Genomic DNA, 13931 nt, shown 5'->3' on the forward strand with positions numbered 1-13931 from the left:
TAAAAGGTGCATTAACCCATTAAAGGGGTTGTGCGCTGTAGACACTTATCCCCTATCCATAATGGCACAACCCCTTTAAGACTAGTAAGTATATTGTATACAAGTCTAACACTATGGATTAAAGTTGGGCACGTCCATTGCTATGGACTATGAATTGGGTGAGTCTATACCTGGTGTATAAGAGAGCCACTGCCAATTTTCTGTCATACAACTTTACCTTCCTACGGCGCGACACATTAGGTTGGCACATTGGACGTAAATGACAATAATAGTATGGAGCTATGTCTTTATGTTCTATAGTACGCTGTCAGGCCTGAGCGCCAGGTAAAATCTCTTCATTCTAGTGATTTTGTTTTTCATAAAAATGAAGCGGTCCCCTTGAAAATCCGCCTAGTTTCCCTATAGATGGCTTCCTTCATGTACAATATTTATCAGGCCTTCAGAAGTAGAGAAACCTTATACATTATTACTGATAGGAGAGGGCGCATTTTCCCTAACATGTTTTTTTTCAAGGCATGAATCCAGACGCTAGACGCTTCAGGTTTCCACTGAATATGATTATTTGAGATTATTTGGTGCAGATTTGTTATGATAAGCATTTACGCTAAATATGTAATAAAAGAACTATGGAAAGAAGTGTCTAAGCGTGGGTGGAAAAGCTGAAGTTTTCTATGCTGGGCGAACATAAAGCTCCTGGGCCACAATGCAAAATCTGCACCACATCATTTATAGTCCTGGTCCTTTCATATTGGGAAGAGGCATCCAATTTGCCCGGCAAGGTTCCTGGACCCCAATGCAACAATACCCGTCTGTAGCCCCCTATTGCAGACACAAGCTATCCTGAAAATTACTTGTAATCTTTATAAAATAAAAATTCTGAAACATTAGAAGTTTAGATAACCGTTAGGGGGCGATCACACTACCGTTGTTAATGTCCGTTGCTGTCTCCCATCATAGGATGACAGTAACGGACATTAAACTATCACAGAGAACAGTCATGGATTGATTCTGTTTCTGTTCCCATTGACACTAATGCAAGCAACTTTATCTTCTATTATATAAGTTAGCGAACATGACGGAAGACCATGATAGCGGATATAGCCAGTCCTAATTTTGACTCTATCTGTGTTCTTAGGATATAATGGTGGAGCACAAAGCAAGTATACGCGGCTAGGTATATTTTTATGTATTATATTCTAAGATGGACACTGAGAGAACATTTTAAGGTGTGATGGGCCACAGGGGGGCATTATATTGTAGGGGGGCCACTGAAGAAACATTTCTCTGTGTGATGGACCATTGGAGGGGTATTTTACAGTCTGATGGGTACTGAGGGGGTATTATATTGTATGGGGCATTATACTGTGTGGGGGCCACACCATTATACTTTGTGCAGGTCACTTGGGATCAAACAGTATCCCCAATCTTGTGGCTGGGTAAAAAGTGTTTTACTTGAGACACCCCCTTTAATATTTGACATATTAATTCTGTCTTCCACAACTCTCCAGGACCAGGAAAAGGAACCGTTCAGCTCCATAGAAGAAGATCAAAACATAACAAGAAATAGAAAGAGAATCCATGGAAGTAGCGACTGACGCTGAGACCATTAGAGAGCCCGTCCACCCACAGATCTCTACCTCTATTTATAGTCCGTGGGTCAGGTCTATCTTTACGGTGAAATCAGAGAATGTGACAACTCCCATCATCCCAGTGGACGACTAATTTCCTCTCTTTTTATCTATAGTTCTGTTAAAAGAGAACTAACAGATAAATGTACAATAAAAGGAGGAAAATGAGTCTGTTTTTCACTTTTTTTTTTTTTTAAATAAAAGGATTAGTAATTTTTTTTAAATAATTTTTACTCTCCACTATGTAAATTTTAGTACTGGTGACTCATAGTTTTGTGTCATTGGAGGTGGGTTACAGCTTGTGGTGTGAGGGTGGTAATAATGACTTTTTTTATTTTATTTTTCATGTTATTTTTTATTTTTAGATTTATTTATTTTTACACATTTTGCTTTGGGGGCCATTTTAACATTACATTGTTTTTGCTTTTTTCCCGCTGTTATATTAGTCCCAGTCACAGAAGGAATACAGCCTCCTGGTATACAATGTAGAACTGATTTAGGGGCTATAGGGCTCTGCAGCTCCCGGTAAATGGTGGATCACGTGATCACTGGGTCGGGCAGGAGCTCCGTCCTGAGTACTGTGTATATAGCGATTAGGATGTCCACCTGCCATGAACAACTGGGTCGTGGCTCCTGCAACGGTACAATCTCGTGTCGTGGCTCGCTCTGCAAGGACATATAGGCACGCCCTTGCAGAGTTAATTATTGACTGCCCAGATGTATATAGTCAATGGGTGGTTAGTAAGTGGTTAAAATACTAATAACCATACATAGTAAACAATATAAAGCTGTAGGACATCAAAAAATAGGTGACCTGTACATAAAAAAATCCAGGGTAGGAGTCACAGTACTCCATACTTGCCAATTCTCCCGAAACATCTGGAAGGTTCTCGGAAAAAGAGGAGACCTTCTAGACTTGGACAATCTTCTGGGCTCTGGAGATGCCTCCTATAACCTGCTGAAGAGCAATGTTCCATTAAAACCTTCTGTGTATAACGCCAGGATAATAAATGAGCGTTCTGAACAGGGAACCAACGACATTTAGGAACTTGAGTAGACGTGAAGGTAGAAGATCTCATAAGGGACTTGGTGGGTTTCATTACTAAGAAAATACACACGAGCCCTGTTTACTCTGTAAATGTTGAACCTTAGATATGACCTAATTGCTACGTACACTGCAAACATATCCAAGGTCAATATAAAGAGATCTTTAATGGGGTTTTATATTCAGGCTTGTGCAAATAACATGAGATGATCAAGTGCGGCTGGAGGACTCTCATGTACTGCTGTGGATGCTTCACTAGAAGGGCAGTCAGAGATTGTGACGGGAAATTCTTCACAATGGGCATGTCCCTTAGTGGTTGATTATTATTCTAGATTAGGGAATGATATGGCTGGATTTCCAGCTTCACCTTTTTGATGTCACGGTGGAAAAGTGTTTGATAAAAAATATTATAAAGTTGTCTTTGGTGACCTTTCGGAGGACATACTATATGAAAAAAATTAGAATAATATTCAATAATTTGATATCCATCGTCTAGTTGGTCCTTAAAAGGATGGTGCACTTTAGAAACCTATTAGACAATTCTGCATTAGAAGGAGAAAGCAGGTACAAAGAGTATCTCCAGCTCTGGAGGACTTGGCCCATCATATATTACATAGCAGCCCACTGAGTTAAAATGGTCATTGTGTAATTCATAATTTCCTCTGTGGTGGCGCTACAGAGAAAATGAAGACATACAGAGCAGATTTCCATACAAAATATACCTGACTGCTTGAACCTGTCAGGATCCCCTGTAGGGAAATAATTATGAATCAGATTTTTTTAAGTGACATTTTTATGTGTCCAAAGTGAAGAGCCATTGACTGGTCTCCATAGTACTTTGTAGACCCCTCGGCAGGGCCATAGATGGTACTGACATTGCATTTGTACCTAACGCCCTGGAGTCCGATAGGACCCAAAATAGGCCACTGCCCCGTATGAGAAGGTTAAGACCTGCTATAATATGTGAAATAGTTAGGGGGCGCTATTGCAGAATTTGCAAGATCTTCAGGTTACCGTATCATATGTAGGATACCCCGATGCCAAGCTGATGCCAGTCCCTATATAAACACAGCTTTTGAAGACCTGTCATAACCTCAAAGACTCTTTTTGAAAATTTTTGCAACCTGATTTTGGATTGTCCCCCCATTTTCCTCTGCTGTGCCCAGTCTTTGCGTCTAGTAAATTTGTTGCTCGGAAGATGAAGTCTTTTCTGACCTGTCCTCAATGCCCGACAGCCATCCATTACCAATAACCGTGCCATGACCAGGAGCCGATCTGTGACTAATCTCTCGCACTACAAACCCCTCATGAGCATGACCAAGTACCAGACGCCATTATGCCGCCGACTCCTGCATTCCCAGAGCAAGGCCAGGGTGGAATTCATATATATGTATTTGTCGATAGATATATATCTAACTGGAAGCGTTTATGGAGAGGCATCATCATCTATCGCAAAAAGTCCCTGCTCCTGCCTGGAGCCCGGAGTGACGGATGTCCCTTCCCGGCATTATAAATGTGAAGCCCGTATTCCGAGCGCCCATTGCACGGCAACAAGACTAAATTCCCTCTTAATGCTGTTGTACTGACTGAATAAATTTATAGCAAGAGCAATAGATGGAAAGTGTAATGTGTATACATTTATGTATGTGGAGAAGTATGGAAGGCATTGACTAAGCACTATGACTGCCAGTGTCTGCAGCCTGGGTATATAGCTGACTAGGGTCTAGGTATACAAGCTCTATATATTATATTTATAGTATGTAAGACAGAGAGAGATGTTAGTGTGACTGCAGAGCGAGGTTACTGAGGGGGTGGAAGGTGCTACTATCACTTAAGAATAGGAGTGGGTAAGGGTGTCAGGGGGCCTGTGGCGAGGGTGTAGGGAGGGGGCTGCTGCATTAATCACCAGCACCGAATCACAGAAGGGGAGATGTTTGTTCTGGTGACTCCTTCTATGTATTCCAAAATCTAAGATATAACGTAAAGGTTCTGGATCCTAATGCAAACTCTGTAAACAGTACCCACCACGTATCACATGTTTTATATAGTACCTGATATGGACCCCTTATGGGGACAGGGTGTAACTGTAACCTTCGCACTTGGTTATACATTGGTATTCTGTGCCTTACATGGAGGGTGATCTCCTAGACACTAGCTATGTCTATATTCCCACCTATTTAAACTTAAAGGGATTCTATCATTGAGAAAACTCATTTTTAACTAAACATATATTTCCATAGCCTTTAGAAAGGCTATTCCATACATAACTTTTATTTCTTAATCCTCCCAGCCATTTTTGAATGAGCCCACTTTTATTGATATGCTAATTAGCCAGCAACAAGCATCAGAAGTTCAGTGAGCACTGTGTGATGTGTGTACATAGGGGGAGGTGAGAGCAGGAAGGCTACTGCTGCTGCTGCTGATGATGATAATGACTCATCAGCCTCTCTGCTCTCACCTCCCCCTGTGTACACACAGCAGACAGTGCTCACTGAATCTCCAGTGTTTGTTGCTGGCTAATTAGCATATCAATAAAAGTGGGCTAATTAAAAAATTGATTTACTAACAAAAGTTATGTCTGGAATAGTCTTTCTAAAGGCTATGCAAATATATGCTTAGTTAAAAATAAGTTTTCCAAATGATAGAAACCCTTTAAAGGGACTACAATATCGGCAACCTATCCTCTAAGGGAGGATCCCACAAAGTAAACTCAGTTTACTTTTTCCTGCCCCACTTTTAACCTCAGTGCAACCATGCCGAATGTGGACGGGCCTGGTTGTGGTTAGTGTTCAAATTCACTTCAACAGAAGCGCCGGAGATAGCTGAAGTACTGCAGACAGTTATCTCCGGCGCTCCCAATTAAATGTATGAGTGCCCCAGCTACCACCAGTCCTGCCCACACTCAACCTTTACTTCTTTACCCAGCATATCAATTCCAGCCGGGAAGCTAGATAGATTAGGGTGCCCTGAATCTTAGGGGGTGTATTTGGTCTCTTGTGAATCGGTGCCTCCACTGCCGACATATCGCCGGTTTTGTCAATATGCAAAGGAGCTCTTTGGAGCAACGAGAGCTTTGCGGCTTACCTCTTTGGAGGAACGGCAACGCTCTCGTTGCTTCAAAGAGCTCCTTTGCCTATTGACATAAACAGCCATATCTCCGCAACAGAGGCACCGATTCACAAGGGGAACACACTGTTTGATTCAGGTGACCCTACCTAACCTATCTATCTTCCGGGCTGGGTTAATATGCTGGGTTTGGGTCAGAGACTCCCTTTAAGTGAAAAGCGCTAAGCTGTAGAGATGAGCGAGTACTGTTCGGATCAGCCGATCCGAACAGCATGCTCCATAGAAATGAATGGATGCACCTGGTACTTCCGCTTTGACGGCGGCCGGCCGCTTAACCCCCGCGTGCCGGCTACGTCCATTCATTTCTATGCGAGCGTGCTCTTCGGATCGGCTGATCCGAACAGTACTCGCTCATCTCTACTAAGCTGCAATAGAAAACATCAAGCATACTTGGTAAGTAGTGAAGAGGCCTTGGTAGTCATCTGCACGCTGCAATCTCTTTAAATAGCTGATCACAGGGTTAGTCTGACCCCCATTTATATTAATGACCCGTCCTAAGCAGCTGCCAAAGGTATGTGACTGCAGCTTCCCCTCTCTCTATTAAGAGCACGTGCATGCTCAGCGTACCTGTATATAGGGTACTCGGGAGGGGTTCAGATGAAGAAAACTTTAACTTGAATCAGATAACTTGCTTCAGTGTAATATCTTTTGACGAAAAAAACATACAAAGTTATTTTTAAAAAAGTCAAGAAAAAGCTTCTAACTGTTAACTTGCCAACTTACTAGACCTTTGGCCACCAGGCTCGTCACCTATAGAAAATATAGGGCCACATTTAGGAATAAGGATGGTAAGCGCTATTATATCACTTGCTTTCCATAGCAGTCAAATAAAATTGCCAAATAACAGTAGCACACGATTCACAACTTCTATGGTGGGAAAAGGTAGCTGGGAAAGGTGTGAAGAACTGTGTTTGGGATTGTAGGATTTTGCACACTTTATATAATGAGGAGGGAAGGGCCACTATATACAGTATGCATAGACTTACCTGGGCATCTGTATCCAAGCCACATCTCATAACTGTCAGATTTTATCAAAATATGAAGGAGTTACTTAGACCGATCAGACACCTCCATTCCACATTTTTATCACAATGGGGAGATAATACTCTTTGTTGTCAGCCTGGATTTATTATTTCCATTATGATGGTTGTCTATTATGGGCAGGATAAGTTGATCACTGGGTCTCCTTATACTGGAATCTCCAGTGATCGAGTGTGATCTGCAGGGAAACCTGGCAGTAAATAATGCACTTCCCTGCAGTGCCCCCACAGGGGGAAACGAGTATTGCAATGAAATGAACAGGATGTTCATGTAATGCACTGAAATGCTGGGTCCTCCTGACCAAGTGATGTATAGATAGGTGGAGGGTCCTAAATTACAAACCCCCTATCATCAATTCTTTCAGTGAAATCGATAATTTTTTTCTAATCTGTTTTTATTTTCTGTTTCTAGATTTTTTATTTTATTTTCTGTACATATTTATAAGTTCGGCCATCTTGCCTGAGCTTCTCCTTTGCTCTGTTAACAGCATTTAGTGATCTGCTTTACAGCATAGTCAACTAAAAATTGGAGTCAACTCTTTAAGGTCTATGGGAGAGTTTTCTAGGCATGCACCATACAGGGAATTAGAATAGATAAGCTGGGACATCTTTGTATGTCCAATAATGGATGCAACAATGGGTCATTGGTGTTATCTATAGAGGTACTATCTTCTATTGTAATCCTGTCTGTCTGTCTATGAGGAGGTGACTACTTCAAAGAAAACCCTACAGAGTGTCATTCTATTTATAGGCTTAGTGGTCAGAGTGAACATTGTAGGTTATAGGGCTTTTTAGAAAATTATAGAAAGTGACGTGGACATTTAAAAAAAAAAAAAAACTCTTGAAACATAAAAACTTGTTTAAAAATAGGCCTAAAAGTGACAACTGGAATCTACTGTATTTGGTAACCAAATTGTTGTAAATTGCAGGGAAGACCTCCGGAGAATATATAATGTATATATGCATTAAATACTAAAAAGTCTTATCCACAAAGCTTTGTCTTTGCATAATTTGAAGCTGCAACCTGATAGAAACCCAAAGGAGACCTCTCCCCACAATAGCGCCCCTTTAACAAAGCAGAGGCCAATTAGCGCACGCACCGCCTGAATAAAATATACATTAACTCTAAAAGGATAGCCAACAAACCGGAAAGTACTCCGAGCATCAGGCACCGCAGAAAGTGTGTGTGTCAGCAGCCGCAAGTTCACTCAAAGGCGACCTCACCTAGGAAAATCACAACGCATATGACTAAGGCCATATGTACACAGTACTATTATATCGCTTTATAACCAATGAGTTGTACAGAGCCATAATATATTCCCCACAGCAGTCTACGAGGCCCTACGGTACCTCCATATGCTTCTAATTTCAGATAGAAACATACAAAGATGTGCTCCAATTGTGGCATGCTCCAATGATAGCAAGGCTTCTAGGGAAGGATATCTCTGTAATACATAGCGCCTATGGCTGTGCAGGGACCTGGCTATGACGGGAGGGGAGCGCGAGGGCAGCTGTTACAGGCCAATAAGGGTTAAAGCAATCGGAGGAGAGCCTGGGTATACCAAACATTACTATCTCCTTATCTGTAGTCCCGCCACCCGTATGTCCTTTTCAGAAGGACTCCAGTTTGAGTAGTGTTGTACTGTTTTAACCCTTTGTTAAAGATGCTTTTAGTTTTTTGCCCCCTTCAATAGGCACTGATTCCAGGACAGTTGGACTTTTTTCTCTAGCCCCCACCATTCCTGAGCAATCATTTCTGTTAGTTTCAGCAACATTATGCTCTCTACTGTCAGGTGGGTTGTCCTAGTCTGTATGCTCCAGTCAAGGACCGCCCACCTGACAGTTGAGTGCATAATTAGCATATTGGGTGAAAAGATTAAATGCACTGATTACTCAGGAAAGATAGGGGCTGGAGAAAAAAATCTCTGCAACAGAGACACGATTCACAAGGGGAAAATGCCCCCTATCTGCTAATATACATGCTTTTGGTGACACTCTGACTTTAAGGCGAAGGTGGAATTTGGCAGATATTTTCTGCTTTTTAGTTCAGCTCAACTATTAAGACAAATTCAACTCTAACTTATCTGCATTGTGTAATGGGAGTCTGAAATTCACCTCCTATGTACTTACTCTGCAGCTCTGCTCCATCAGATTGGCTGCTGCATATAAGCGTAAGCCCTGCAATACGTGCAAATAAACAGAAACTACATGGGCCTTGTTCTCATCAAGTCTATGGTTGTCCGTGCAGAGATGAGCCATGATCCTGTGCTGTATCCATCCTATGTGATCGCTAAGGTCAGTGATTGGCCACTGCACCCATTTGTGGTGGCCATAACATCATCAGAAGGGCACCAACCTGGAAACTGATGCAAAGGACCATGGACCATGCGCTCGCTGCATCCCTACAGTACAGGACATCATATTGACTTCAATGTATAATAAACTACTGGATGTATTTCTCCACTATAAACAATCAGTCCTTGCTAAACTTGTCACATACACTGAAAACCTGGAAGTAAGTGTTCAGTTTCCCTGCAGTGCTCCCGCAGGAGAAATAAGGGATTACACAGTGCCTATTCAAATCAGTAGGGGAGATCTGAATCGATAACACAGTATTCATAACCCCAGAAGAGGGGGCACCTCATAAATGAAGTGTACCCTCCTTTGGGCCATGTATCTAGTGTGAAATCTACTGTATCTCATGGCTGGCGTAGATTTCCAATATCATTCCCAATTGTCTTCTGATATAATTTAGAATAAATTGGCCACACCCATGCACGTCTGTGGTTCAAAAAACCTCGCAAAAGCTGAAATTTATCTTTTGCAAGAAATGATTTGCCCCCCAAAGCTTCTGACTTTTTATGTCCCTTACGCCACAAAAATGGCATAATAAACATGCCCCAATGTGTTGTCTGTGTCATACAGGACAGGCCAGGTCCTCCAGAGGGAGAGACACTCTTTGTAACCAGTCGAGAACAGGGGACCTTCTCTATTATCCCAGAATTTACTATGTGTTTAGGCGAGTCTCAGTGGTCAGACCCCCACCAGTGAGGTAGTTATTCTATATCCAGAGGATAAATAATTTAAATATATATATATATATATATATATATATATATATATATATATATATAATGGCATAACTCCTTTAAAGGCAATGTGTCAGTAACCATCGCCAATGTTTTAACCAACTTAAAAAAAATAAAAATCAATCACTATATATGTGTTGAAAGTACTATACCTGCAATTTTCACTTGGCCACTAAGCCTAATAATAGACTGACACCTACCAATTCTGTAGAGGTTTGCATTGCAGCAGTCACCTCATTTACATCACAGACAAGACAGACATTATTACAATAGAAGATAAGACCTCTATAGATAACACCACTCATCATTGCATCCACTACTAACAATAGATGATATTACAGCTTATCTACCCTCCCTACCTGCACAGTGCATGTCTATACAATTATCCCATAGACCTCAATGAGTTGACTCCAGTGTGTTGCCTCAGTTGGCTATGACTATGCTGTAAAGCACGTCACTAAATGCTGTTAATAGAGGAGAAGATGGAAGCCCCCATAATCATGAACAGAATTTAGAATCTAAAAAATCAGAAAATTTTAAAATAATTCAAAAAGTGGTAAATTTTGCTATGTGGTTTTACTAAATAAAAAAAGGCGATACATTCCTATTAAAGGGGTTGTCTGTATTGGGCATCATGATAAATAAATCACAAGGTATCTCACTCCTAGGATCCTATTCGCTGTCGATCAGCTGTAATCTGTTGTAGAAATCAGTAGCACGTGCTCAATTTCCCTGCAGTGCCCCTGCAGGAGAAAAGTGGCATTGCAAAATTCGTATTAAAATCAATGAGCTGAGTCCAACATGGTAAACCTCCTTCTAGTAACTCATAATTTCCCTAATAGGGTAGGTGAAAATGGGTTTCCCAAAGAAGACAACTCCTTTACAGGAAATTTTCTCTGCCATTACCTAATCTCGTCTTATCTCCAACCATGTCTGATTCTTCTTCACTATAAAGTCTAGTTTTATTCATGCATGTTTAGGGGCTATTAGGAAGTTGAACCAGTAAAAAGCATAGGGGGAATGCTGTGAACTCCAGGTAACAGACACCGACAAACATGGAGTCCTAGTCCTGCCATAGATATAAGATAAGATAAGATAAAATAATCCTTTAATAGTCCCACCATGGGGACATTGAGTCTATAGAAGTTAATAGAGACCTGTCTACCCCCATCCTTCATTGTACATCCCACTACAGAAACTGAATATGATATGACATGTCCTTTAATTCTGGGTTCATGCACAGTTGAAAGTTTATGCACTGAAGATTTCGGCTGGGAAGAAGGTCCCGTCCTATAAAGGCTAATACCCCTAGGAACCCTTCCTAAATGTCAAGCGTCCAGTGCAACTCAACGGGAAATAGTAGTAGGACACGACCCCCTCATATCAACTAATGACCCCCAAATGTGACAGCCTCAGACCAAACATCAATGACCCTATAGTATTCTAAAATAAAAAGTCACCCCCTGAAATTTCATCTGTCCGCCAATTACGTGACCCCTCCTAACCTCACCATCTCATGCGATTCTATGTGATCTCTTAATTCCATCCACAATAATAGGGTAGCCATCTAAGGTTCACAGTCACTGATGTATATAATATATCTAAATTCTTTAGCACCATGGCCAGATCTATAGTACCCCCTTTATGTCACCTGCTCTGAGACCCCCATGTGATGATATAGCACAGATCAGACACTATGGGATCAATAGATGGATGTGTAATTGGACCCAATCACTGTCATACCCTGCTGTGCGCTCGGCAGGGGGCCAGGAAAATGACTCCCCCGAATAGTATATTATATATGTGCACAATGCATATATGTCATATGTGTCCCTGTATAGTATAGTATATACCATGTCTCATATATTAGACAAGATGATATTTCTGGATTTCGAGCAGCTCTGGATAAGACTCTGGAAAGTGCTTGGAATCAGCGCGATCCATATACAGTAGCTGATGTGATGTATAATATACCTGTATACCCCATTAATCTGCAGCCTGCCCCCCGTGACTGAGCCTCTCATGAATCTCGTGAATCACAACATGTATTAATCAGGAATCTCTTCGAGTGGGAACACAATCTGCCGCTCAGCCGGAAAATATCGCTTTTAGGTGGAAACGTTAATTCGCCCATACAAAGCGGCTCTTTCCATTTGTACGTGGGCAACTGGGCAACTCTGACAGTCTCTTTGTCATGTCTCTCATCCTGGCATGTGCTGTCTCTTGCTGTCTCTTCTCTATTGCATGACATACATTCCCCATGGACTACAATGGAAATATTGCAAGAGAGCTTTTGCAATGGGATCCAGGATTGTTTGCAGAGTATTTGCTTTACCTAATATTTCGGAGTTGGGTGAGGAAGGGGGGGGGGGGGTGTCGTAATTGCAGTTTGCAGAGTCTTAAAGCTATCACGACATGATATTAAGGGATGCTGGAATAAAGTGGGTTATGGATCAGGGATTGGTAAGGACACCCTAGTGCTTACACCTCTTTCTAGGTAACCGAATGGACCCTTACAAGGCTCGCCAGGGGTCTCAGAATCCCAAAAACGCTGATATTTGGGGGCACATACAGCTTTACCATCTACTTCAGCCTCTTTAGAACTTTAGATCCCCTCCATACATTGCAGGAGGGTCTGACATCAACCAGCTCGGATGGGGGGCTGCTCCCTGTATCCACTACAGTGCCCCTTAAGGTTTGTCATTCAGTGCGTGACCTCTGTCTCCTATATACAGCCATATATCACAAGTAGAGAAAAAATTTACCTGGCTCCCTTATCTGGATCTCTAGCTTCTGTTCCAAGAAGGGGGTCCCAATAAATCCAGAGTTTGTGTAATAATTCAGACAATTCTGCAATTCCCCCCTCCGGTTATTCCAGAGATGTCGATTCCAGGGTCCTTAAACCTGTAGTGACCCCCAAGCCCCAGAGCGGAGCAGGATGAAGACCACTCCAGAAATCCAAGTGCAGGGAATAAAGGGGTTTAATGTTTTAGGAACCCACCTGGGAAATAACATTCCAATGCAAAACCAATGTGGGGGTTCTGCTGTGTCCCCCCACCAGTAGTGCTTATAATCCAAGGTGAGGCTGGCACAGGGGGTGGTGCCACAGTGTGCCAGCTTGCAGGCAGTCCTGTGCCTGGAGGATGGTGGTTATTGTGGAGGCTGAGGAGTATGTCTCTGCTCAGTCTGTCTCTCAGTAGTCTGTGTCTGTCTCTCCCTACATACTGCAGCTCCCTCCCAGCCCCAGCTCTGTGCAGCCAGCGATCCCTTCCCTGCTCAGCAACACACGGACACGCCCCCTCCAGTGACGTCACCTGCCAGTCAGTCAGGGCTGGAGCTGTCCCTGGTGCTGCTGCTGGATGCACACATGTACTATAGCAATAGTGTTATTACACTGCACACATGTACTATAGCAATAGTGTTATTACACTGCACACATGTACTATAGCAATAGTGTTATTACACTGCACACATGCACTATAGCAATAGTGTTATTACACTGCACACATGTACTATTACAATAGTGTTATTACACTGCACACATGTACTATTACAATAGTGTTATTACACTGCACACATGTACTATTACAATAGTGTTATTACACTGCACACATGTACTATAGCAATAGTGTTATTACACTGCACACATGTACTATTACAATAGTGTTATTACACTGCACACATGTACTATTACAATAGTGTTATTACACTGCACACATGTACTATAGCAATAGTGTTATTACACTGCACACATGTACTATAGCAATAGTGTTATTACACTGCACACATGTACTATTACAATAGTGTTATTACACTGCACACATGTACTATTACAATAGTGTTATTACACTGCACATATGTACTATTACAATAGTGTTATTACACTGCACACATGTACTATAGCAATAGTGTTATTACACTGCACACATGTACTATTACAATAGTGTTATTACACTGCACACATGTACTATTACAATAGTGTTATTACACTGCACACATGTAC

The 13931-nt window shown here is 41.8% G+C and overlaps 1 protein-coding gene across 2 annotated transcripts in view; it reads right to left on the bottom strand.

Annotated features, from left to right (window-relative positions):
• Positions 1–13195, bottom strand: part of LOC142184165 (leucine-rich repeat and fibronectin type III domain-containing protein 1-like protein) — a 365943-nt gene extending 352748 nt beyond the window's left edge. Inside the window, exon 1 of one of the 2 annotated variants that reach the window (XM_075258895.1) lies at positions 12930–13195. The gene's annotated coding sequence lies outside the window, so the exon portion shown is untranslated. Of the gene's footprint in view, positions 1–12693 lie in introns of both variants that reach the window. The other variant, XM_075258894.1, reaches the window with a different exon arrangement.
• Positions 13196–13931: the final 736 nt, after the last annotated feature.

The sequence above is a fragment of the Leptodactylus fuscus genome, chromosome 11 (genome assembly GCF_031893055.1).
Source record: "Leptodactylus fuscus isolate aLepFus1 chromosome 11, aLepFus1.hap2, whole genome shotgun sequence".
Lineage (NCBI taxonomy): Eukaryota > Metazoa > Chordata > Amphibia > Anura > Leptodactylidae > Leptodactylus > Leptodactylus fuscus.